Source organism: Chelonia mydas, chromosome 1 (assembly GCF_015237465.2).
Source record: "Chelonia mydas isolate rCheMyd1 chromosome 1, rCheMyd1.pri.v2, whole genome shotgun sequence".
Classification (NCBI taxonomy): Eukaryota; Metazoa; Chordata; order Testudines; family Cheloniidae; genus Chelonia; species Chelonia mydas.
Window position 1 is genome coordinate 144838432 of NC_057849.1, and position 24406 is coordinate 144862837.

General features: G+C 45.8%; 1 long non-coding RNA gene across 1 annotated transcript in view; it reads right to left on the reverse strand.

Annotated features, from left to right (window-relative positions):
* The window catches only part of LOC122462137, a 24434-nt gene extending 2982 nt beyond the window's left edge, over positions 1-21452 (reverse strand). The window contains exons 1-2 of the long non-coding RNA XR_006284512.1: positions 21256-21452; positions 7247-7349 (exon numbers count right to left, since the gene is read on the reverse strand). This is a non-coding gene — a long non-coding RNA (uncharacterized LOC122462137). The remainder of the gene's footprint in view (positions 1-7246; positions 7350-21255) is intronic.
* Positions 21453-24406: the final 2954 nt, after the last annotated feature.

The window sequence follows — 24406 nt, forward strand, 5'->3', positions numbered from 1 at the left end:
AAATGAAAGGTGAGTGAGACCCCTCTCCCCCCGATTTCTCCGAATGCCTCTGGCAGGAACACCCAGCAGCGAGGAGACAGTGGCAATCTCGGTGTCCCTGCAGTCCAGGGGGGGAGGAAGCAGCAGGGAGGCTGGCCGAGCTTCTCCACCACCCCTACCACTGCTGCTTCTCCTTCCCTGCTACTGGAGTCCTAGTGGCTGCTGCCTGCTTTGCAGAGCGCTCACTGGTCAGGGGGCGCAGGCAGAGGCCAACAGGTGGAACTCCAGCAGCAAGGAAAGAGAAGCAGCAGCTATAAGCGTGTGGGGGGGCGAAGTTTCCCTCCCCGGGCTGTCAGGAGGTACGGAGATTTGGGGGTTGGGCATGCCCCTGCTAGCTCGCCCTTGTACACATCCCTGTTTCCACCTGAAGACTTTGTGCACACTGTTGTTAGTGCACCTTGTAACTGAAAGAGACCGAAGAAAAACAATTCTAATTTTCAATTTCTAGGCTTTGTGCATTTGGCAGGACCCTGTGTCTAGTTCCATTGTTTTGTTGAACATCAGTGTGTAACCCCCTGGTCTGTGTGTTACATGTGCCTGATCCACAGAGAATAGGAGTCTGTTACAGACCCAGCTACAAAGCTTGGCTCTTTATCTGTAGAGATTCAGTGCTTTTGTAACACCGACAGACCCTGGTTGTTGGGCAGGATCGAATCTGGGACCTCTAGAGCCTCCACTGCATGAGCTAAAAGCCAAGCCATACCCTGTTAGTTAAGGCTGTAGAGCAGACTCCTCTCTCTCTCTCTCACTCTCGCTCTCGGGCAGAACACCACGCCCAGGAGGTGTGTGGGTTACAGTTTCAGCTCTGGATGCCCCTGGTGCAGTCCCTTCTGTCAGCCATCACTTAAGCGGTGGCAATAATAGACTCCCATCCCTCTAGATTTAGAAAAATAAAACTAGGGATGCATAACCCACACTGACCAGTGGGTTACAGGTGATTCCCAGACCCAGGCACTTAGTATGATGATATCACTCTCTGCATGTTATTCCTCGGGTCCAGTAACAGCTGCAGTGAAACCGAAGAAGCAAGCAGGCATTTACAGAGAGAGAAGAAAGGGGGGAGAGGAGAGGAGAAGGATTGGTAGGCCTGAATATGCTTGCTTTTTTTTCCCCTCTCAGACCTACTATTCCTCTGCTGCTTAAAAGCCCATTGAAATTCCCATCAACAGGAAAGCAGAAAAACCCTTACAATTAAAAAATAATTAAATGTAGCTGTTATTAAAGAGTTCCCCATTAAAGAGGCTGAATTCTTTCCAGTGTCAATCCTCACAACACTCCCAGGAGGTTGGTAAATAGTTACTCCAGTTTCCATGGGAAATTGATGGACACAGAGGTTAAGTGACTCACCCAGTGACAGAGAGGGCTCCAGTAGCACAGCAAGCATTAGAACTCCACAGTTTCTGGGTCCCAATCCTGTGCTAATGAAGAAACCACCTCTGAAGGGTTAATAAAAGGTCAGCAGGAAGATCAGAAGAAATCCTTATTAGCAGTGAAGTGAAAGCACCTGGAGTAGAGGAATTTCCTCCTGCCCAGTATCCAGCGTATCCAGAAGGCAAAAGAAATTGTCCTGCAGCAGAGCATGAGTCGTGAGAGCTGGAAAAGGAGAAAGCAGGCAGGGGTTGCACTCTTGCTGCCTAGGAATGCCCGGAAGTGTGCCCTTAACCAAACTACAACTTACATGTCTTCTGACCTCCTGCCCCGTTCCATGTGGTTGAAGAAAGATATTCTCAGAGCTGCTTTCTATATTCTTATTTCCATAAGTCAGACAGGACTGGGGAGGGCACTATTACTGTGTTCAGAGCCATGAATGCTGGCTTTCCTGAAGTCTGGGCTATTGCCATCCAGAGACTATTCAGCTTTTTCCACCCTAGAAGGGGTGAAATACCTGAGAGGACATAAAGGGTGCCAGAGCAGGTTCTGTGAGGGGAGAAGAACCATTAGACTGCCTGGAAAAATCTTGACGTTTGAGAAGACTTACCTTAGGGAGTTAGATAAAATGCTAAAACCCTTGAAAGGGAGTGACCCTAACTGTATGGAGAATTCAGAAAAATGGCCTAGTGGCGTTAACCAGTTGGAGTAGACCAGTTTTGGCTGTAAGTATTATTTTTAGTTTATTTAAATAACACAGTTTAGGGATAAAGCATGCACTAGCTGGAGTCTTCCTATTCTGGATCAAATGCTGATTTAAACCCAGATCCACTTCCATGGATTTCCAATGGGGTGGGGTGGAAACACAGGTGCTGTCTTTTGTTTTTGACGCTGGGTGCTCACCACTGTTCTGCCCAGAGGCCCCGTCTCCGTCTCTTCCCACCCCCTCTCTGCCTCTTCCCCTGAAGCCTCCCCCCACCTGCCTGCTGCTCACTCTTCTCTGCCCCCTCCCCCGAGTGCGACCTGCCTGCTGCTCGCTCCTCTCTGTCCCTTCCTGCCTTAAAGACAAGTGACAGGGGAGGGGGCAGAGAGGAGTGAGTGGCAGGGGCTGTGGGGGAAGAGGCGCAGCATGGGGAGCACCATGGGGTGCAGTGTGGGTGGGGCCACAATCTATGGGTGAGCACCTTGAAATTTTTTTCTGTGGGTGTGTCCATCTATGGATGGAAGTGTATATTAGGTAAAATTTGGTCCCTTGAAGGAAACCTCAGAGTATAATCCCAGTCAGATTAAAACAGTGCTGAAGGCATTAAAATATGCTGTTTGATATGGTTTGACTTAATCCACAGGTTTACATTTGTAGATTTAGTTTATTTTATATGGGAGAACGGTTTTAAATTTGAAGCTCAGTCTCCCATGAAATCTTGCAAGAAGGTGGGGATTCAGATTTGAGTGAACCTCTCTCCATGGCCAGGTGTTCAGGCTAGAGTCAAACACACAGGGGAGCCAAAAGTTGGGGTTTGGATGTGGGGAGGCAGTAGGAGAATACTGTGACAATTGGCTGCTCTCACCCAAGAGTGTCCCTTACCAACAATGCTCCCTGAATTACCTTTAAAGTGAGGAGTGGAGTCTAATGCCCTTGATATCTCCCCACCACCACCTGGAAAATAAAGTCTGTTTTTGTGTGGAGAGGAAAGGAAGGACTCAGCCTCTCTGGAGATGGGGACTGAGTAGAGAAGAGCCAGCCCATGTGTGTGGAAGAGGACAGGGTGGGAGGTTGCATCGCTAACTTATCAGTGTATGTGTGTGGCGCTCTGGGGGATGGGGGTGAAAGTTCCAGATACATGTGGGGGAAGGTGCATATTGTCAGATGTTCATGCACTTGTGCATACAGTCTCTTTGGGGGAGGTACCATGCTGAAAACAATGGGCCATATCTGCAGCTGGTGTAAACTAGCATGCCTCTGATGACCTCAGTGCAGCTATGCCCATTTATACTGATTTGGCCCTAGATTTCTATGGGTTGTCTCACCACACAAATGAGCCCAGGAGGTTCATTGGTACAGAAAGGAGACAGCACAGAACAAGAGCTGGAAGAGTTACTGACAGCTTTCCCCTAAATGGACCTGATTTGATAGGGAGGTGTGAAGAACAAATGGGTCAGTGCAGATAAGCACCAAAACAGTCTGAAGCTTATATTTGAACTTCATTGCACACGAAACTGGGCTGGCAGTCTCACAAGAAGTCTCTCTCTCTTTCTAATTCCCCAGTACTTTCTTTCTGTAAGGTCTGATCCACCTCTCACTGAAGCCAGTGGGAGTCTTTCAGTCAATCAATGGATTGGCTTCCCTAGTTGGACCAGAGAATAGCTTCTCTCATGGATTTATAGCACTCTTGCTTCTGAGAAGAAATGAAAGACAATGTAAACAAGGAAAACTTTCAAGTGGTTGATGGGGAACTGACTGATTATGACCTCAGTGGGATGACTCACAGGCTTAAAGTTATATGCAGTGTTTTTGTAGCCATGTCAGTCCCAGACTATTAAGAGAGACAAAGTGAGTGAAGAAGAGCTCTGTGCAGCTCAAAAGCTTGTCTCTCTCACCAACAGAAGTTGGTCCAATAAAAGATATTACCTCACTCACCTTGACAGGCTTAAAAATTTAGGCATATGTTTAAGTATCTTGTTGAAACTAGGCCTAAATGATTGTTGCTTAGACACATTCATGATGGGAGCTCTTAATAGGTATCTCAGGGCTTGTCTTAATGTACAGCATGGCAGACAGACGTGCCTTCCCATACTGGGGGGACACAATCTAAAGGGAAGGACACGGGACTGCCCCATGTGTCTCCTCTGCCCAGTGTTTCCCCTCCCGGTCCTGTGCCCGGCCCGGCGCCCCCGTACTCTCCCCGCCCCACATTACATGCAGGATGGCGGGGGGGGGAGGGGGAAGGAGAGGGGGATGAGGGGACCCTGTCTTTCTCACACTGTGCCTGCCCCCTGGCATGTTCTGGCAACCAAGCCAGGGGGTGGAGGGGGTGAGGAGTGGGAGGGAGCGGCTTCTCAGGCAGCTCAACTGTCCAAGAGAGCCTGGCTGGGCGGAGGGGAGAGGGGGCTCTGGCTTGCTCGGCCCCTGTCCCTGGCAGCTAGGTCGGGGGGGATCACTACTGCGGCTGCTTGAGTTGGGCTCTCGCAGGCACCTGTTGCGTTGCATAGAGCAGTGACCCACAGTGGCCAAAGTGAGAAGCTGGTACTGCTCCCTCTGCTCTTTGCCAGGGATGGGCCAAGTGTGCCGGGGGGGTTGGGGGGGAGACACAGAGGGAGGATAGAGCCCCTCTCCCTCCTCCCGGCAGGCCAATAGAGGGGGACACTTGACCCCCCCCCCCCCCATGCCTGTCCCTTGCTGTATGTCTTCTCAAGCTCCACCTGGGATCTGAATCAAGCTGGATTCTTTCTAATTCATAAGCATCACCAACAGAAAGAAAGATCTGAAACCAATCACATTTCATCCTTTGTTATATGTAGGGTTGCACAGGGAAAAATGTGGACATGAAACTGGAAGTAGATTAACAATTCTGTTGCGGATGCAAACGCCTGTGTATTTCAGTGGGGACAGAAATAGGCCAATCCTTTTGAAAATCTAACTGCAAAAGTATAGAGTAACCAGTTTCAAAAGCTCCTTTGACTGAGTCACCTATGTCCCATTGAAAGATAATGGGACCTAGGTGCCTAAATCATTTTTAGGGACTCTTGAAAATTTTGCCCATAATTCACTGTGGACCATGCTTAAGCTTAACCTATGTAGAATAAAACTTTATTTTATAGTAAAGGTGGGTTCAAGCCATAACATATGAATATGGATTTAGATCCAGACTTTAAAGTTCCTCTCAAAACCCATTTATAATGAAGTAGAAACAAAGGTCAAATTCTGCTCCACAGTCTATTGCAGCTATTGTTAATTCTTATTGCACCATCATAGTTTTATTCCAAGACAAAGCAACTTCAAAATTCATATACAAACAACAAAAAGACAAACATGAGATCCTTATGTATTAGATGTGCATGTAGATTTCTGGAAGTGTTTTATTTCCAAAAATAATGCTCTTCTAACTGGCACTCAACTAGCACTTAACTCATGCTAATACATGGTGGCAGGAAGAACTTTACTGTGTGCCAGGAAAGATACAGAGATAGGAATTAAAGAAAGTGGATCATAGTCAGAATATACATCCACTCACCAGCCAAAAACATTATTGCAACATATAATATTTTGCTATACAATCACTCTTCTTAAAATATGTCTCAAACCTAGTACCATACTGTCATTAAGTCTGATTACGACAGTGTGATTGCTGTCCATCTTAAACTTAAATAACTTGACTTAACTGTATACCCATTTTTTAAATCATCTGCTAACATCTTGATACTTAAAAGCAAAATAATCTAGTGATCAGACACTCAACAAATCGAGAGAGGCCCAAATTAAAAATAAAAAAAAAAAAACAAAAACTTATACATGAAACAAAAATTTGGATATAAAAAAATTCCCAGTTAAAAAATTGCATGAAAAATTAGACTGGAAGAGCTTGGGGGTGTGGGCGTGGGGTTGGTTTTTTTTTTTTTTTTTTTTTTTTTTTTTTTAAGAGGATAAAATAATTTCTTACTCTACAGAACCAAACCAAGTCAGAATCTGAAATCAAAAGACAAAGCACACCATAGAAAATTATGACAATTCAGTGCTAGTATAATTCTCTCATATCCACGGGAATCCAATGGTGGTAAAATAAAGAAATTAATAAAATCTAAATCACACTTAGCAGCCCCAACATTCAGTGAGGAACTTAAAAATCTTACACCTAGACATAAAACAGATGGGGAAATGACAAGAAGAAACATAATACCATGTGTCAGATAAGAACTATAAAGCACTGAAGTTTGAAACTAACATACTTCGGGACTTGGTCTTCAAGAGGCTGAGCCTCAGGTCTTCAAAAGGTATTGAGGTGCCTAAATAAAGAGCATTAGGTGCCTTTGAAGATCTGGGCCTGAGTGCCTACTGCCAGGGGCTGAGAACCCTCAACTCCCAATTACTTCACTAGAACTTGAGGGTGCTGAGCAACTCTCAGGAGAACCTCTACATATTGCAAGCTCAGACCCTCTATATAGGCTATTAGACTCACAAAAGAGGACACTTCTTAAGATTAAGAGAACTAATGAATGCTGCAAGGGCACCAGACAGTCGGGCACAGGTGGTATGGTCATGTTCTAAAAGACATGACATTGGGGAGAAGGTAAGAGATGCAATGAGAGAGAATGAATACTGGAGACGAGTGAGTATGTGAGAACCTCAGTTTTCATTAAAATAAATAAATTCCTAGCCCTCATGCTTGCAAAGTAAAAAGCAGAGTTACGTGACCGTACTGTTCCCTAAAGACTCTGCAACCAGAAGACAAATGACCTTCCCCCTCCCCCCCAATTTTTTTTTAAATTCATGATTTTTAAGACAATCTCATGATTTCTTGGGGCTTGACTTTATGATCTTTGAATATTTGAAGTTGGCAATACTGCTGGAGTTTGATTAGTAACCAGATGTAGTGTTTCACTGAGAATAAGGCAGATCTGAACATGATACTTTAAAAAAAAAAAAAAAAAAAAAGAGAAATATCTTTATAAAGTAAAAACAGCCCTGACATGCTATAACCTCACCTGGCCGCTATCTCTGATAGTCCCTTTTATACATACACGAATGACACCAATAAAAAGAAAAGGAATGTCAGAATATTGTATTATTAGTGATAATACATAATAATTACATAGCAAAAGACAGTTCTCAGAAATAACTCACGTTTCTCAAAGGTTTGTGTGCAGCAGAAGGAGCTGGGGAGACTCGAGTTCTGGCACTCTGTCCCTCTGTGGTCAATTAGGGCCAGCTCAACTGGGCTGAATTCCTGTACAGGGACACAAGATGATGCAAAACCTTGGGTCTGGGCACGTTTCTCTCCATGACCAGAGCAGAGACTGGTGGGAGAACAGGCAATAATGTGCCTTCTAGGACCTGATCCAGCTTGCTAGCACTACTGGCAAGGAAGATCAGTAGCTGATTGCTACCACTCTGGAGCAAGTGTGAAGTAGCAAAGAACTGCGGCTTTCTGATGCCTAATTCCTTGCCCACCTCTCCCTGCTCTTGGGGTAGCACATCTCCATATCTCCCCACGTAATTAGTTCTACAAGTACCTTTAACTGGTGCTTTCAATTGCACTGTAAAGCCGTGTTAACAATACTTGAGGTTTTGGAAAGCTTAGTTAGCTAATGTTTGAACAACTCACCTTGAAGATGTAAAGTGCTATGCTCCATTGTGTCACATGATGAGACTAAGAAGAAAAAAAAAGTATAAGTTGCAACAACAACAGAAACCCAAGTGTTCTTAAAACCTCTCTCTATCATGCAAACACATGTAGAAATAGCTATTTTAACCAGGTCAGAACTCTTCCAGGAAAGAGATTTTTCCTGTTTCAAGTTCACCTGATGCAGGTGCATTGTCAGGAAACTGAGGCAAATGCTGTTATCATAACAAATATAAATGATAGTGTCTTTTTGAGTGCTGTCCACCTTTGCCAAGTAAAAAAGTAGCTACTTTAGCTTCAGTCTTAAGAAATTAATCTTTTGGCACTTCCACCTTATAGCATTGTGCCTAATCTTAGGCCTTCGCTGGGAGATGCCTGTCTCTGAAGTGGACACTCCTGCCACAGAGATAAGTGAGACACTTTACACCTTTTATTTCTCTCCAAAGGCTCAAGCCCATATCTAGAAAAGTATAAAGCATCTTCACTCCAACATCTAACACCACAATCTGAATTCTATCTACTACGGAGATTGTTACATTCTGACTAAGAATATGCTCACTAAACAAATACATCATGTTCAATGATATCAAGACAGACATGATTTCTGCTGGACCCTGCTGGAATAAATCTTTCCTATCTTCAAACCCTTTGTGGCAGAGAGTTTTGAAAAAGGAGGCAAAGAAGTCAATGCTGAATCAGTATCATTAAGTCAAATTACCACACCAGGCTCAAATCCAAACAGCAGCCAGGTCCTGCTTTGCACCAGAGATGGATGAAAATTAATGTATAGTCTCTCTTTTTTCCTTTCTCTCACAGACTGTTTGTAGTTTCTTGCTGCATGCCTTGGACTAGCTTTCAGAAGTGCCTTTAAACTACTACTTCCACTAGACCCCAACAGTTGGGGTGTGTCTGGAGTTAGGGTGATAATGAGCAGAGATGGGCTTTATCCATTCTAACTTTTTGAGCTGTTTTTTCCACAGATAAAAACATAACAGAAGCTCTAGCTTTGTTCACTGCCTGAAAGCAAGCAACATGTTTAGGCCAAGTTCAATGCATTACTAATAATCATCTGTGTTATTAATGACTTGTGGAGAGACAAAAGCATGCTCTGTGTTGCATGAAACATAAAGGAACAGACTCTCCCTGCCTCAGGTACCTGAAATGCTCCTCTAAACGTCTGCATATGACGGAACATAAATCTGCAGATCCCCCTGGGGCCGGGGGAGGAGGAGAATGCCAGTCCGGTGTACTCTCCACAGGGTGTCTGTGGGATTTAGGCTGGGCTGGAAGCAGAAGGGTCACTATCCAGAGATTCCTCCCGTCCCTAGGCAGCAGATATCCACGCCTATAAGCAGTAGCTCACTCCACCTCCACAGCTGCACATAAGCCACCCTCTCTCCCACAATGGGATTTCACTCATCGGCAGATTGCCAGGAAAGGAGATTGGAACAGCAGTGTGGACAGACTCCAGGGGCCTGCAGCTAAGAATCTCGCCCACACAGGAGGAGGAGAGGCCAAACCACTGATGGGTGCTAACAATCCTGAATTGTAATTTCTGCGCAGTTGACTTACTCCAATACATTTGGCAGATTAATCAATATTTTTGTTCCAGGTTCAGACCAGGGCCCCTTTTAGAAAATAAATTCTGAGCTGGGTAGCATTGCTAATGAACTGAACTATTAAGGGGCTGTTGCTACCCATCAGAACCTAGGCCCACTGTGCTACCTTCCACCTCGTATTTTCTCTGTATGATGTAGGATTAGGAAGTGTATGGATTTAAGAATCCCAGGGCCCAAATCTTCAACTATGGGTGTCTGAATCTAGGTTCCAAAATCCATATGTAGGCGCCTAAGGAACTGGCCTGATTTTTCAAAAGTTCTGAACACTCAGGGGCTCGTCTTGAGATCAATGGATGTTGCTGGGGGCTCAGCACTCCCAAAAATCAGGCCACTTATTTAGATCCCTAAATAGGGATCTAGGAACCTAGCTTTAGACATCCATATTTGAAGATTTGGACCCTGGGATTCTTAAATCCATATACTTCCTCAATCTATACCACATATTGAAAATAAGTGGTGATGGTAATACAGTGGTCTAATGCACTAAGATTTCATCTCTGTGCTCTTCAAATTTTGCTTGTGGTTAGAAGTGAAAATGAGTTTTGTTGCCCTGATCTTAGTCACCTGTTGGTCCTCATTACAAGACCAGCCTGACAAAATTCCACCTGATGGACAGTGGAGTTTAAAAACAGGTCCAGGACTGGACTAGCACAGTGTGATTAGGTCAGGACTGAGTAGGGTGACCAGATGTCCTGTTTTTTGGGACTTTCTTATACAGGTGCCTATTACCCCCCACCCCCATCCTGTTTTTTCCACAGTTGCTATCTGGTCATCTTAGGACTGAGGTACATGGGCTTCTTTGGGAAAGTGAGTATATGCTTGTATTTCTCTAGTTAAACTGTATACCCAAACAATCCATTCTTATTTTCTTGTCTGTTAGAGGTTGTAAAGTTAAACCCCCATAATAATAAAAGCCTCAAAAAAAAGTGTAAAGCCCCATCCTGGGCAGATTACCTCCCTCTGACAGAGACCTGAGGTATTGTTACACTTGTATAACCTGACCCATCAACGAAGTAATATTGAACTGGTGCCACTGACCAGTATTTTCATCTTCTGTTGTGCGTGATTCTGTATTTTCTGAAGCGTGCTGATAGTGCTGCCACCTCAGAAAACAACTTTGCATTAGAGGGTTTTTTCCCCCTTTTGTGTGACCTTGGTGATAATTAAGTGTGTCATTCTCATAATGCAAAATGTGAAACATGACTTGGCCCTGCTGGCCTGTCTGTTGATTTATGGGTCAAATCTCTGGTTATTATAGGCAACATTTTTAAGTATCTGATTAAGAAGCCGTGCTGATTTAAGGATCTCACAGAAATGTGTGCCTAATGAATTATCTACAGATAATAATTCAAATTGTCCCTTGATGAGTCATATCACCTTCCTTTATTAAATCATCATTTCAGGAGTCTAACAAGGGCAATATAAAATGTTGAGATGAGGCATTAGCAAATGTAACACATCGAGAGGCACACAACTAAAGGAGAACACTAATTTTGGAGGAGGTGCCAACTAGTATTTGGCCCAACCTAAAAAAAAAGGTTTTAAAAGAGGAGCCTGTAGAAGAGAGGCTCCAAATGAGCCAGGAAAAGTAATGAGCCAAATACTCAAAGGTGTTGCACCACCCATGAATGTTGGTCAATATTCACCATTCCATTCCTTATGCATCTGAAAGTCTCGTTAACTAGCAGCTGCACTATGAGCAGAGGTTTTCATTGACTTGTCTATGTGATGCCCAGGTCCCAGTATAAAAAGATGGCAATCAACAATCCTATTCAGGCAGGGCTAGTGCTTTTTGGGTACTGCTAGTGTTAAGCTATGCATTGTACTATTTATTTGTGAGATAAAAAAACATGACCCAAATCTGTGGGGGGCGGGGAGGGAGAAGGTAAATAAGATGAAAATAATTACATTCAAACCAAATTTTAAAATATATATAACAAAAATGAAGTGTATTTTCCTCAAACTCCACAGTTTCTAATATAATTAGCTGGAGGTTTGTCAGAGCTCTAGGGTGATATACAGGCTCTAACCCTCACGTATCCTTTTCATAGCTACATCAGATGAAAATCTACTCTGAGGATAAACAAGTTAAAAGTATTTTTATTTAACACTGGCTTTAGTTTACTTTCCCCCAGACATTTTTCTCTAAATGTTTATTTCCTTTTTCTAATATGGACTAAGGTGCATCTACTCATTCTATGTGTCTGGCCCCCCTCCATCTAATTTTCCCAGCAATGGGGAATGCCAGGAGTTTTGGGAGGGGGAGACCCCTGGGCATAACAATTGAGCACATTAGTTTCCTTCATGGTAGCAGCTTCTCTTATGTACATGTACGCCCGTAAGGTATAAGCAGGTGTGAATTTTACTCATTTTTTTCCTAGGAATGTCAGGAAATTGCTAGGAACACAGTACTTTCTCAAAAAAAGTCAAGAGTTGATATGTCCTCCTCATGACTCCTGAGTTTCCAGGGTCAGAAGCTTAGAGCTCAAGGTAGTTGGTGCATGCTTCTCAGATCCATTCCCTCCTGAACAAACCTCCCCTCTGTCAGCTTACTCATGTTGCTGGTTTGAGTAATCTGTACAGACAGCTAGTCTGGACTGTTTGAGACTTTTTGTCTGGCAACAATTCGTTGCCATCTATAATTGCTTGTACTGGTGCCACCGAGTGCAAACAAAAGTGACAGAATCAGGCCCCATGTGATCTGAAGCACTTATCAGTTGGTCTGTTTATAGAGTACGTTAAAAGGAGTTTGTGGGTTATTTTTTAATCACTATAATTTCTATGGTGGTTCAAGCAATCACCAGAATGTTTTAGAAACCATCAGGCAACCACCATCAAATCATGTCTAAGATCCTAGTACCACAGAGCCATACTCAGGTGTTACCTCATTTATTAGGCTGACTTGTCAATGCAAGGGCAATCCTCTAACTCTTTCAATCACTGAAATAGCTTTTCTACACAATTTAGTTTCATTATTTTACCCTTCAGTCTATCCTATTTACCCTCCTGCTATAACTTCTTCTCAGAAATCTTCTCCAGTAAGCTCTGTCTTTTCCTCCTGTATAATTTTTCCTCCAAATACTTATCCAGTTTCGCCACTTTAATTCCAAACCTTACTCTTCTACAACTTTCCTGAGCTACTGTATCCCTCCTGATATCCTAACACCTCTTTAGTCTCTACTGTGTGGTTAGTGGCCTCCACTTGTATTTGACCATAATATCTCTGACCTTGAAACTAATTTTTAAAAGCTATAGACCTACTTCAGAGGACTCCTTGATACAAAATGAGTATGTGCGCCTAAGAACTTATAAAAAAACTCCCAAAGAAATCTGCAAAAGAGCAGTGAAGTGGTGTGGCTCTGAAGACTTTTTTCCAATAATTTTGCTACAGAAGAACTAATGAGATCCTCCAGTGCAAAGAGAGAACAAACTGTCCTTATGCCAAAGCCAGCACGAGTGAGCAAGTATCAAACACTGGGAAACTTCCCAGCTGCTGTGAGGCACCAAAGAAATCCTCCAGCCTCAAACTGAAGCAATGAACCCCAGTCCAAAAAGGGACATGCCTATTAAGGAATCATGAAACAAAATCTAGATAAAGGAGATAATCTACCTCTGACTGCCCAGTCTGGTACAGAGAAAGCCTTTAATGCACTGACTATCCAAGGACACTGAGGTGCAGGTTTCAGCACTGGTTGTGCAAGCCTTCCTGACTACCCCAGGTACATACTCACTTGTGCAGCAGGTGCTGAAGCCTGCTATTTTTAGCAAACTGGCTTCAGTACAGCTAACACAGGAAAGCCTACATGAGCTGCCATTCACATTCCTGGCAGTAGTATAGACCTGTCTTCTGCCTGGGGGAAAATCTCCGAAATATACATGGCTCCATTTGTTTCCCCAGTGTGTGTAAAATGGCTTCTCCTTATTTCACAAACCAGATAAATAAAAATAATACCACACTTTTCACTAATAATCTCTTCTTTTAATTGTCTATATATTTTCCTCTGTATTTTTTAAAAACTTATTGTGGTGTGCTCAATAGTTCTCATCTCCAGTCTATTGTATTTTCTCATGTGATTTGTTTTCTTTAGATCCTTACGTCTTTTCCTTTTTCTCCCTCGCTGTTTCCATTTTCATATATTTGTTTCAGCCTATAGACTTCTCTGTATATCTGCTTCATGCATACTTGTTTTGATTCCTTTATTCTTTCTCAACTCTCCCTGTGCCTCTTCTTCTATTCTCTCTCTCGATCATCAAGAGGAAGATATAGGGGCCACTCTATATCTTACTTCCCTATTCTATTTTGATACATCTTCCACTCATATTCTTGCCTGCTCCAAGTCTCTCATCCTCTCTTTTTTTAAATGGAAATCTGCTTTCCTTCCTGTGTGTTCGTTTGCATGCATGTGCATATCTGATTCTACATATATTTATTATATAGAGAGAGAGAGTGCGAGAGAGCGAGTCCATTATAGGTGATGCAGGTAATGCCTATAGTAAAGGCTGCACAACACTTCCAATTGTAAGAGCCTATTTTCAGTTGCTTATAACTTTTCCAAATTTAACATAAACTTCAAATGTACTGGGTGGGTGTTTCAAAAGTGCTTGGCACCAGCCTAATTCTGTGCTCCTGGAAGTCCATGGTAAAAGTCCCCTTGATTCAACAGGAGCAGCGTTAGGCCAGTGCTAAATACTTTGGGAAATCCAACCTGTTATATCTGAAAAGTAAAATACTTTGTTGTAGACAATCAAATTTCAGAGAAATCCTGTTTTATCTCACCTGGAGAACAGTGTCCCATACAGGGAACTGGGCCTCACTCTTACAGAAACTATCATCTCCTGTTGAAAGCTCTTGACTAGAGTTGCCAGGTGTCTGGTTTTTGACTGAAATGCCCAGTCGAAAAGGGACCCTGCCAATGTTCCCTCTAATTTTTGACAGGCCATGTGTGCAAAAAATTTCTTCTGTGCAAATTGTTGTGCTTCTGTGCAAATTTTTGTGCGTGCGGTGTTTCGCTATGTGTGCTGGGTTTAGGATCTGTGTGCGCACGCACACGCGCACAGCTTAGAGGGAACCCTGATGGCTCCAGTCAGCACCGCTGACCTGGCCATTAAAAGTTTAGTCAGCGGTGCAGTGGGGTTAAGGCAGGTTCCCTGCCTGCCATGGCTCTGCACCACTCCTGGAAGCAGCGGCATGTCCTCTGGCTCCTATGAGTAGGGACAGCCAGGAGGTTCAGCACGCTGCCCCCTCCCCAAGTGCCGGCTCTGCAGTTCGCATGGGCCGGGAACTGTGGCCAATGGGAACTGCGGGGGCAGCACCTGCAGACGGGGCAGTGCACAGAGCTGCCTGGCTGCACCTCCGCATAGCAGCCAGAGGGGGGGACATGCTGCTTCTGAGAGCTGCTTGAGGTAAGCACTCTCTGGAGCCTGCACCCCTGACACCCTCCTGTAACCCACCATCCTACCCCAGCCCTGATCCCCCTCCCGGCCCCCCTCCCGGCCCCCAAACTCCTCAGTCTGAGCCCGGAGCACCCTCCAACACCCCAAACCGCAGAGTCTGCACCCCCAGTCGGAATTCTTACACCCCAATCCCCTGCCCCAGCCCAGAGTCCCCTCCTGCACCCCAAATCCCTCATCCCCATCCCAGAGCCTGTACCTGCAGCTGGAGTCCTCACCGCCTCGCACCCTGACCCCCTGCCCCAGCCTGGAGCCCCCTCCTGCACCCCCAGCCCAGAGCCTGTACCCCCTCCTACACCCCAACTCCCTGCCTCAGCCTGGAGCCCCCCGCCATATGCTGAACTCTTCATTTCTGCCCTGCCCTGCCCCCCTCCCCTCCCCCGGAGCTTGCACCCCCAGCCAGAGCTCTCATCCCTTCCTGGACCCCAACCTCCTCAGCCAGCCTGGTGAAAATGAATGAGTGAGGGTGGGGAGAGAGAGTGACAGAGGGAGGGGAGATGGAGTGAGCCAGGGGTGGGGCCTCAGAGAAGGGGCGGGGCAAGGATGTTCGGTTTTGTGAGAGTAGAAAATTGGCAACGCTAGACAAGAGAGAGACAAAAATGGAAGAATTGGTAACTGAATGAACACACCTATTGCTGGGTGTTGCATACTTCATTCTACAAATAAAGTAATACATTTATTCATAATTAATAACTGAGTTCTTTTTCTCATTTAAGTCTTGGCAGCCCCTAGGCCAGGGTAATAACCTTTATATTACAAATAGTAAGGTCACATCCCTGAACTAACATCATGAGAAAAAATAACTTATTTTACCTGATCGTGGTTTTGCCAGATTATAATTTTAGTATAAAATTACTTGGTGTTCAACATGCTAACGCATGTGTAAACAGGCCTTTCACACCCACAGAGCTGTTGGCCGGTATTGCCAATAGAGGGAAATCAGAGGGAGAAAAAACAAGCTAAGGCAGCCACAGTAAGCTGGCATGCAATGTACTACTGCAGTCTGCTTGCCCACCATTCCTGGGTGGATGATGAGGAAAAAAATTAATGCTTTTTATTCATTTTAAAAAATCCCTCCCTAGCTCCTAGTTAGGGTGGGGTGGAGTAGTCTGCAAGGCTGTCCTAAACGGAGATTCTGAATTTGCTGTAGGTTTGGAATTCCAAACCTTCCTACCAAGGGCAAGAGAGCAAGATAAATGGGTCATCGTTCTACTGGGAATAATTTAAAAACATAGCTACATGACAGAACTATTTAAATGCCCTAAGTAATTGGGTGGCCTTTCCCTCTCTTTTTCTTCCCCATTTCCATTGGATTTGGTGCTCTTTATTCCTGCTGCTTCCTGTGGACAGCATGTCCTGTCTGTTATTGATTAAGATGCTGTTACTTTCTGTCAGGATGGATTTTCCCTGACACTCTTTTCCTCTCTAATGAGTCTCCTTTTCTGCTTTCTTCTGTCTCTTCATATTTCTGGTCTCACCCTTTTCCCCCATTGTTTTTCACCTCCTCTCCTCCTGTCATTGTCTACCATCCCCCAATCTTCTTTGTTACTCTTATGTCATCTATATTCCCCAGTCCTGGCTAGCTCTTCTCTCATTCCCCTGCCTCCCCTTGTCATCGCTTTCTTCTTTCTACCTGTCCTGGTGTCCTAACACACTGACATACAGCACCAAAGTGGCTTGACTGGAAATAGTGTCTCCTGAAGCAACAATCTTCCCTTGTGTCCTGTGTGCGCTAGTGCATGAAGATGAAAGTAAGATCTAGGAACAGCCATTTTGTTATTCTCTCTCTACATATTGTGTGTGTGTTTGTATATATGTATGGCCAGATCCTCAGCTGGTGCAAAACAGCATAGGCCACTGAAGTCAGCAGCTGAGGCTCTGGCCCATAATTTGTAAACCTCCACAGGGAGCAACAGATAAAATGCTTTTAATATGTCGCCATCACACATTTTCATACAGTCAAAGAGAAATAATCCTCTCTGTAGTATGTAGACTAGTATGGGGATGAAAAAATATTTTTTCCCTACTAAATAGAAACAAATAAGAAAACTTGAGGGTGTAGCATTTACTGAGCCTTCAGCAGTTCCCTAGGACAAGTGGACTTTGATAGTACGTGCTTAGAATAGTAGAAAGTAATGGCTGTGGGCAGAGAGATACACAAATGAAAAGCCCTTTGGGAATAAACTAGATGAAGTTATAGTTGCAGTACTGTGTATTAATAAGTCCTGAGAGGTACTGAGTGAGAGAGAGGATGTCCCACTGATTAGAGAGATAGCCAGGGCAGTGGGAGACCTAGGTTTAATTCCTGCTCTGCCATAGACATCCAGTGTTGATTTTGGGGAAGTCAATGAGGATGAGATTTTCTAAAGGAGTTTCAGTCCTATTTTCAGCAGTAGACACTCAGGAGCTTGAATTTCAATGAGACTATAAGCCCCTAAACACCTTGTAGGAGTGTGTGGCTGTCCTGTCAATCTCAGAGGGAGGTCACTCCCCAGCTCTTGGGTCCCCTCTGGGCAGGATTAACAGTCTTTATGGCTCTGGCCCTCTAAGCAATAATCCCTAAAGCCCTGTCAATCTCACAGGGAGGCCACACCCCCTCGCTACACACCTACATGGGACTTAGGCCACTAAGGCATTTAGGCACTTTGGAAAAGATTACCCTTGATCTCTGTGCAACAGTTCCCCATCTGTCAAATAGGGGTATTAGCACTTTACTACTTCACAGGGATGTTTTGAGGATAACTACATTACATTACTGTGAGGGCCTCAGATACTATGGTGATAAAGGCCATATGGGTACCATAGATAATGTTCTCAATTTCCATTGATTTTATTGGAAACAGAGATGCTCAACACCTGATGGGATGAGGCCCTAAAGAGATGCCATCACATGTGTACCATATTTATAATACATATATGCATTAGGTATATACTCATGGGTGGGAGGGATTTTTCAAAGGTGCCTAAATGGTGTAGGTGCACAAATCCAATGAAATTATATAGATATACCTATACATAACTGTCTATCAAGCTATCCATTCTCAGCTGGACTGTTTGTTGTAGGCATTGGAGTAGAAGTGGGTCTAGAGGAAGGATTTGAAAAGGGACAGCTTAGTAGACTTACGGATTTCATGCCTAAGGGACACTGTGCAAGAAAATGATGGTGGGAAGAGAAGGCAAGGCTAGTGTTACTGGCAGTGAGGATAGGCCAGTGAGATAAGAGACCAGAGCAGATAAGTAGCGAAAGACAGTTGTGAATTGCCTTGAAGGTGAAGAGAAGCTTGAATACAGTAGGAGAGTGTGAATCCCTCCATAGGCACCCATCGGGGTGTGTGCCTGTGTGACATAGTCAGCACAATGGGTGAAGAACATGATTTTAGTGGCTAAATATATAGATGAGAGAGAGAAACATGAACATCAGAGAGGAGGTTACAATAATTGTGATGAGTGATAAGAGTTTTAGCTGTCTGGGCAGGCAGGAAAGGTTGAACCTAAGCAATGTTATGGAGAAAGAAGCAGTAAAATGTGAACACTGCCTGGATGAGTGGGGAAAAGAGGGGGGAGTCAAAAATGATTCCTGGATTGTGGGTCTAAGTGACAGTGAGGAGGACCCACCAGAAGAAATGCCATGAACAATAAGGGAGAACAATAAGCCAGTCAGGAGAATGTGACCAGCTGTGTTAAATGTAACACATTGACTTCAATAAGAGGCCAGGGGCTCACAGCCTGGTCCTCCATGATTTCTGAAATAAGTCCATATGGCACAACACATTGCCAAAGCTTTGCAAGTCTCCATCAGTCTGAAGCTTCTGTATTAAAAATCAGAACAAATTCATGCATTTACAATGGTTCTGTCTCCGCCTTTAACCCCTCATCTCATGCTGCCTTTTTCTCCCATTTTATTCTGTTCTCATCCTCTCCCCCTGTGCATCTCTTTCTATGTCCTTTTCTGTTCCAAAAGTGCAGAAGGAGGCAGCAGCCCATTTCACACACTACTTTTTGGTCATTATAATGATTAAATAAATAAAAAGGTTAACTTTCTTCTTTTGTTGTTACTAGCCAGTAGGTGGAGCTCATCTCCTGTTTTAAATACCACTGGGTTATCTTTTTTTTCTATAAAAACAATCTATCATTTCTACTGCAGTGAAAACAGTAGTTGTGAGGCAGTGTAATGTGAAACAAAACAGCTAATCTTGGCTGGACCACAACATCTAATACTCTGACTCATGTCAGCAATGCAGGGCCAAACACCCGCTGATCTAGATGGGTAATATTATCTGAAAAATTACAGATGTTGAGCAGTTTTGTGCACTGGTCTCTTTCTTTGTTGTTTCCCTTCCCCCCAGCCCCCCAAGAAAATCTATTTTGTGAAGGAGCCCAAGCCAACCCCCTAGCCTCTGACGGACTTTCCTACATTTCAAAATATTCCAGATACAATAAGCCCGATTCGGAGCTCACATCAATTTTATACTAGTGTAACTGCACTGACTTCAGCAGAGCTACTCCTGATAGAGAGATCAAAATCAGGTCCAGTTTAAGCAAAGCGGCTTCTCCTTTTCATCGGCACAGATAATATATGAGAAATCTTTTGGCCATTCATCACTTCAGTCTGCGCTCTCACTTTATCCCCGGAGGCATTTTATGAAGCATCCTCACACACTCTCAGTGAACTCTGCACACTTCCCCCATGAAGGTTGTGAACTGTACAGGCTACTGAGAGGTAGCCCTTGGTAAAATGCAAACTGACAGCTTTCCCAAGGTCTTCAGAATTTTACCACTATGGGGATGTCTATGCTGCAAGAGGAGGTCTGATTGCAACAGAGACTGGCATGCCCACACTAGTGTTTGTCTAGTTAGCACAGCTAAAAACAGCAGTGAAGAAGTGGTGGGTGGGCTGCGGCATGGGCTGTACAACCACGCCGGGGACCCTAGCTGTGCACACAGGTTGCGAGCTAAGCTTCCTCTGCGGGTGTGCCACCACACCTGCACTGCTATTTTGAGATGCGCTAGCTAGATTAAAGCTAGCATGGGTATGCCAGTACATGCTGCAATCAGCACACCTCTGAGTGTGGGGAAGACATCCCCTGTGTGGCTACTGCTAGCCAAAAGTTAAAAACCCTTCAGGTTACTCATAAAGCAGTCTCTTTTTTACATGCAGTGCGATGCCTCCACCACCAAACTGGCTCATCTCCAGGATTCTGTTTTCCATTAAAAATGGTTTTGTTTTCAATGTGAAGTATGGGGAGGGGGACAGGAGTGGGAGGAGAATAGTTTTCTGTTGGGGGGCAGGGTTAAAATGTGACCTTTTGAACCTCTTCATGAGGCAGAATAGTATTCAGCACTTACATAACACTTCATCTCTGCAAAGCACTGTGCAAGAATGTGATTGGGAAGCCTGGTTCATCAGCTAGTGTGGACTGGCAGATCACCATTGTCATCCACAGAACTGGGCCCATTTACACCAGCTGACAAGCTGGCTCTTTTGCCTTTTTCCTTCAGGCAGTCTGATTTTGTCACGGAGACAAGGTGGGTGAGGTAATATCTTTTACTAGACCAACTCTGTTAGTGAGAGACAAAATTTCAAGCTACACAGAGCTCTTCTTCAGGTCTGGGAAAGGTACTCTGAGTGTTACAGACAATACAAAGACCTGGAGCAGATAGTTTAACAATGTGTCAACTACTAATGCTAGAGACCATTCAAGGCGAAGTGGGCTGTTAACATTTCTGCAGTCCTAGGACAAAAAAAGGGCAGTTAATGGGTTATAGATTGTTGTAATAAGCCATAAATCCAGAGTCTCTATTGCATCCATGATTTTTAGTGTCTAGCAAAATTATGAATTTAAGCTCCCATGCTCATCTTTTGAAGGTGTTGTGTAGGTTTCCTTTGAGATTGGGGACTGAGATGTCAAATATGGAGTGATCATTTTGTGAAAAGTGTTTGCCCACAGGTTTATGGTGTTTTTGTCTTTTATCATTTTGCTGTGTGAGTTCATTCGGGAGTGTGACGGGGTGGGGTCCCCATCCAGTGTGGGTGAGTTCACCCCATCCCTCAAGCTGTCCTTTACCTCAAGGCAGTGAAAGCCAAGGACTAAAGTCAATAGGTTACCCTGGTCTGTAGGGCAGTACGGCCTCATGGCCGGGGTCAATAGAGTTACCCTGATTCGCAGAGCAGTGAGGCCTATTGAGTGGAGTCAATGGGATCCCCCTGATTCACAGGGCAGTAAGGCCTAATGGCCAGAGTCAATAGGGTGGTGGGCCACTACCTGGAGGTGGGTGGCAGCTCCAGTAGGGGGACCTGGGGCTCTCCCTTCTCCACTGGGTCCCAGCCCAGGGCCCTGACAGCAGCAAGTGCATTTGCCACTGAGTCAGTGGGGATCCAGCCACAACACGCCAACTACATTCAGGACTATGGGTAGTCCCTCCCCTGCGCTACTTCCTACCATGACTCCTGCGTCCATAGTCTGGGCAGCTTCAGGGTTCCTCTGCCAGGGCTGTTCACAGTGGCTACAAAGTCCCTGTGGTGTCCGCAGGTACCGGGGCACCTGCTGGGATCTCGGCACCTTCGGCTTCCACGGTCAGGGGCTGCCATGGCTCCTAGGCTGGAGCCTGCAATGGACATCCTTCCTCTCCAGCAGTCAGCCCAGAATGAGCTGCTCACTCTTATGATGGTACTGCACTTGGGGAATGCCCAGTAGGGACATGGGGGTGGGACTTAGCTCACAAGGAGGAGTTAACCCTTTCCTGTCCTGTGCGTGGTCAGTTTACCTTGTCACAGGGAGCTTAGTGGGTGTCTGGTTTCACCTACAGAGTCATTAGTTGGGCATTTAGTGCCTGGGATGAGTTACACCACATGTTGCGATAAGTATGTGTAAGGCCCATGGCTCTTGAAAAGTGTGTTGTGTGGTGTATATTTCATCATAGCAGTGGAGATATGTCAGCAGGTTTTGCAGCTGTTGTTCTGGCAGGTCTGGTGCCACTTAGAATTGGTGAGTCTTGGTCTGTGGGGAGCTTGCTTCTGATAATGAGCTTGGAGAGGTGGGGGTGGGGTTTTTTTGAAGGCCAGAAGAAGGGGTTAAGACGTGGTCAGCAACCTTTCAGAAGTGGTGTGCCGAGTCTTCATTTATTCACTTTAATTTAAGGTTTCGCGTGCCAGTAATGCATTTTAACGTTTTTTAGAAGGTCTCTCTCTAGATGTCTATATATTTTATAACTAAACTATTGTCGTATGTAAAGTAAACAAGGTTTTCAAAATGTTTAAGGAGCTTCATTTAAAATTAAATTAAAATGCTGATCTTACGCCGCCGGCCCCCTCAGCCCCCTGCCAGCCTGGGGTTCCATTCACCTAGGCCGGCAGCAGGCTGAGCGGGGCCTGCGGCCGGGACCCCGGCTGGCAAGGGGCTGGCAGCCAGAACCCCAGACTGGCTGCGGGCTGAGCAGGGCAAGGCGGCCGGAACCCCAGACCGGCAGTGGGCTCAGCGGCTCAGCCCGCTACCGGTCTGGGGTTCCGTCCGCCAGCTCCTGCCAGCCAGGGTCCCAGCTGCTGGCTCTGTTCAGCCCGCTGCCAGTCTGGGATCCTGGCCCTGCCCACATAGAGTGGGTACCTACCTTCTCCCTGGTTCTAGCTCATCCTCTTCCTCTCTCTCTGCACTGAGCACAGGGCTGGGGGTGAAGGAGCAGGCTGGAGGTTTGTGTGCAGGGTCTGGCCAGGAGCTAGAATGAGGGAGGGGGCTCAGGGTTGGGGCAGGAGGTTTGGGTGTGGAGTGCCTGCCTGGGCAGCTCCCATTTGGTGCGAGGGGTGCAGATAGGAATGTGGGGGGGGGGGTGCAGGAGCTCCCGTTTGGTGCTCAGGGTGGGGGTGAGAATGTGGGGGGTGCAAGAGTCAGGGCATGGGGTGTGGGGGGGCTGGGTATGTGTGGGGGGTGCAGGAGTTAAGTCTGGGGTCATGGGGGGGTGCAGGGGTCAGGGCAGAGGGCTGGGGGTGTGTGAGGGGTGCCAGGATCAGGGCAGAGGGCTGGGGGTGTGTGAGGGGGGTGCAGGAGTCAGGGCATGGGGTGTTGGGGGGGCTGGGTATGTGTGGGGGGTGCAGGAGTCAGGGCAGAGGGCTGGGGTCATGGGAGGGTGCAGGGGTCAGGGCAGGGGGGTGGGGGTGTGTGGAGGGGTGCAGGGGTCAGGGCAGAGGACTGGGGTGTGGGCTAGGGTCCTGGGGGTGCTCCCAGCCCCCTGCCCAGAGCGGCTCATGGCAGGGGGCTGGAGGGGATATGCCAGTTCCACCCCTCTTCCCCAAGGCCCCGTCCCCACCTCTTCTCCGCCTCCTCCCTGGAGCAGCGAGCGCTCTGTGGCTCCGCTTCTCCCCCTCCCTCTCAAGGGCCATCAGCGGATCGGCGGCAGGGAGGGAAAGGAGGAGGGGCAGGAACCCAGCACGCTGGGGGAAGAGGCGGGGGGGGGGGGGGGGAGCTTATCTGCCCTGCAGCAGCAGCTGGTAGGACCAAGCTTCTTCACCCTGCCCCCGCCGGGGGTGGAGAAGAGTGGGCCGGAGCGGGCAGGATTTTTAATGGCACACTGCTCCCTGCCAGAGTCTTGGCCTGGGTTTAGCAGCGGGTGCTAAGCGGGGCCGGCGGCTGGGACCCGGCAGGCAGCAGCATGCCATTAAAAATCGGCTCGCGTGCCATCTTTGGCACGCGTGCCATAGGTTGCCGACCTCTGGGTTAAGAAAAGATTTCCTTAATCTTCAGGATGTGGTCCCCATTGAATATGGGTTGTAATTGTTTAATAATACCTTGTTTCGATTCCAGTGTGGTGTGGTAGATGACAACTAGGAGTGTATGGTCTGAGAGATGTTTTTTTAAAACCATATCGAAGCAGGCTTTCTTGGGGTTTTTGGGTAGTCCAGTCCATAATGCAATCTACTTCTCTAGTGGGGTATCCTTGTTTGGTGAATGTGATTTTAAGTGTGTTAAAGTGTGTATCCTGACTTTTTTCCTTGGATCATTTTCTGTGGTATCTGAGAGCTTGCCTATAGATAACAAATTCATTGGTGTGTATGCGGAGGTTACTGGATCTGTGCAGGTAGGTGTAGTGATCTGTTGGTTTCTTGTATACAGTTGTCTGTAGGGTTCTATTGTTGAAGCTGATCTTGGTGTCCAGGAAGTTGATACGAGTTCAGGAGTGTTCTATATTTTTTTAGCTGATTTTCATAGTGTCAGATCTACTTCCTCTGGTTCAGACTCAATGGGTAAACAATTATATAACTATCTCTACTGATTTCAATAAGAGATGCGTAAGGGGCTCTCAGTCTGGTCCTATACAATTTCAGAAATAGGCCAACACATCACAAACATTTCCTTGTTTTTACTATAAGCTGGTATAAGCTGTTAAGATTGTAATAGACCTTCCTTTAGCAATCCTATAAAGTCAATGCAGGGAAGGGAACAATTTGGTTTTTCCTTACCCTAGGGCAACTGAATGGGTTTCCACTTAAAAGCATCATTTGGCCAACCCCACACTGTACACACACAGTGGGACAGAGACCTCTTGCTATTTCTCTGCCCCGATAATCACCATCAAGAAGGGAAAAGCTTCTCATGCTGTATT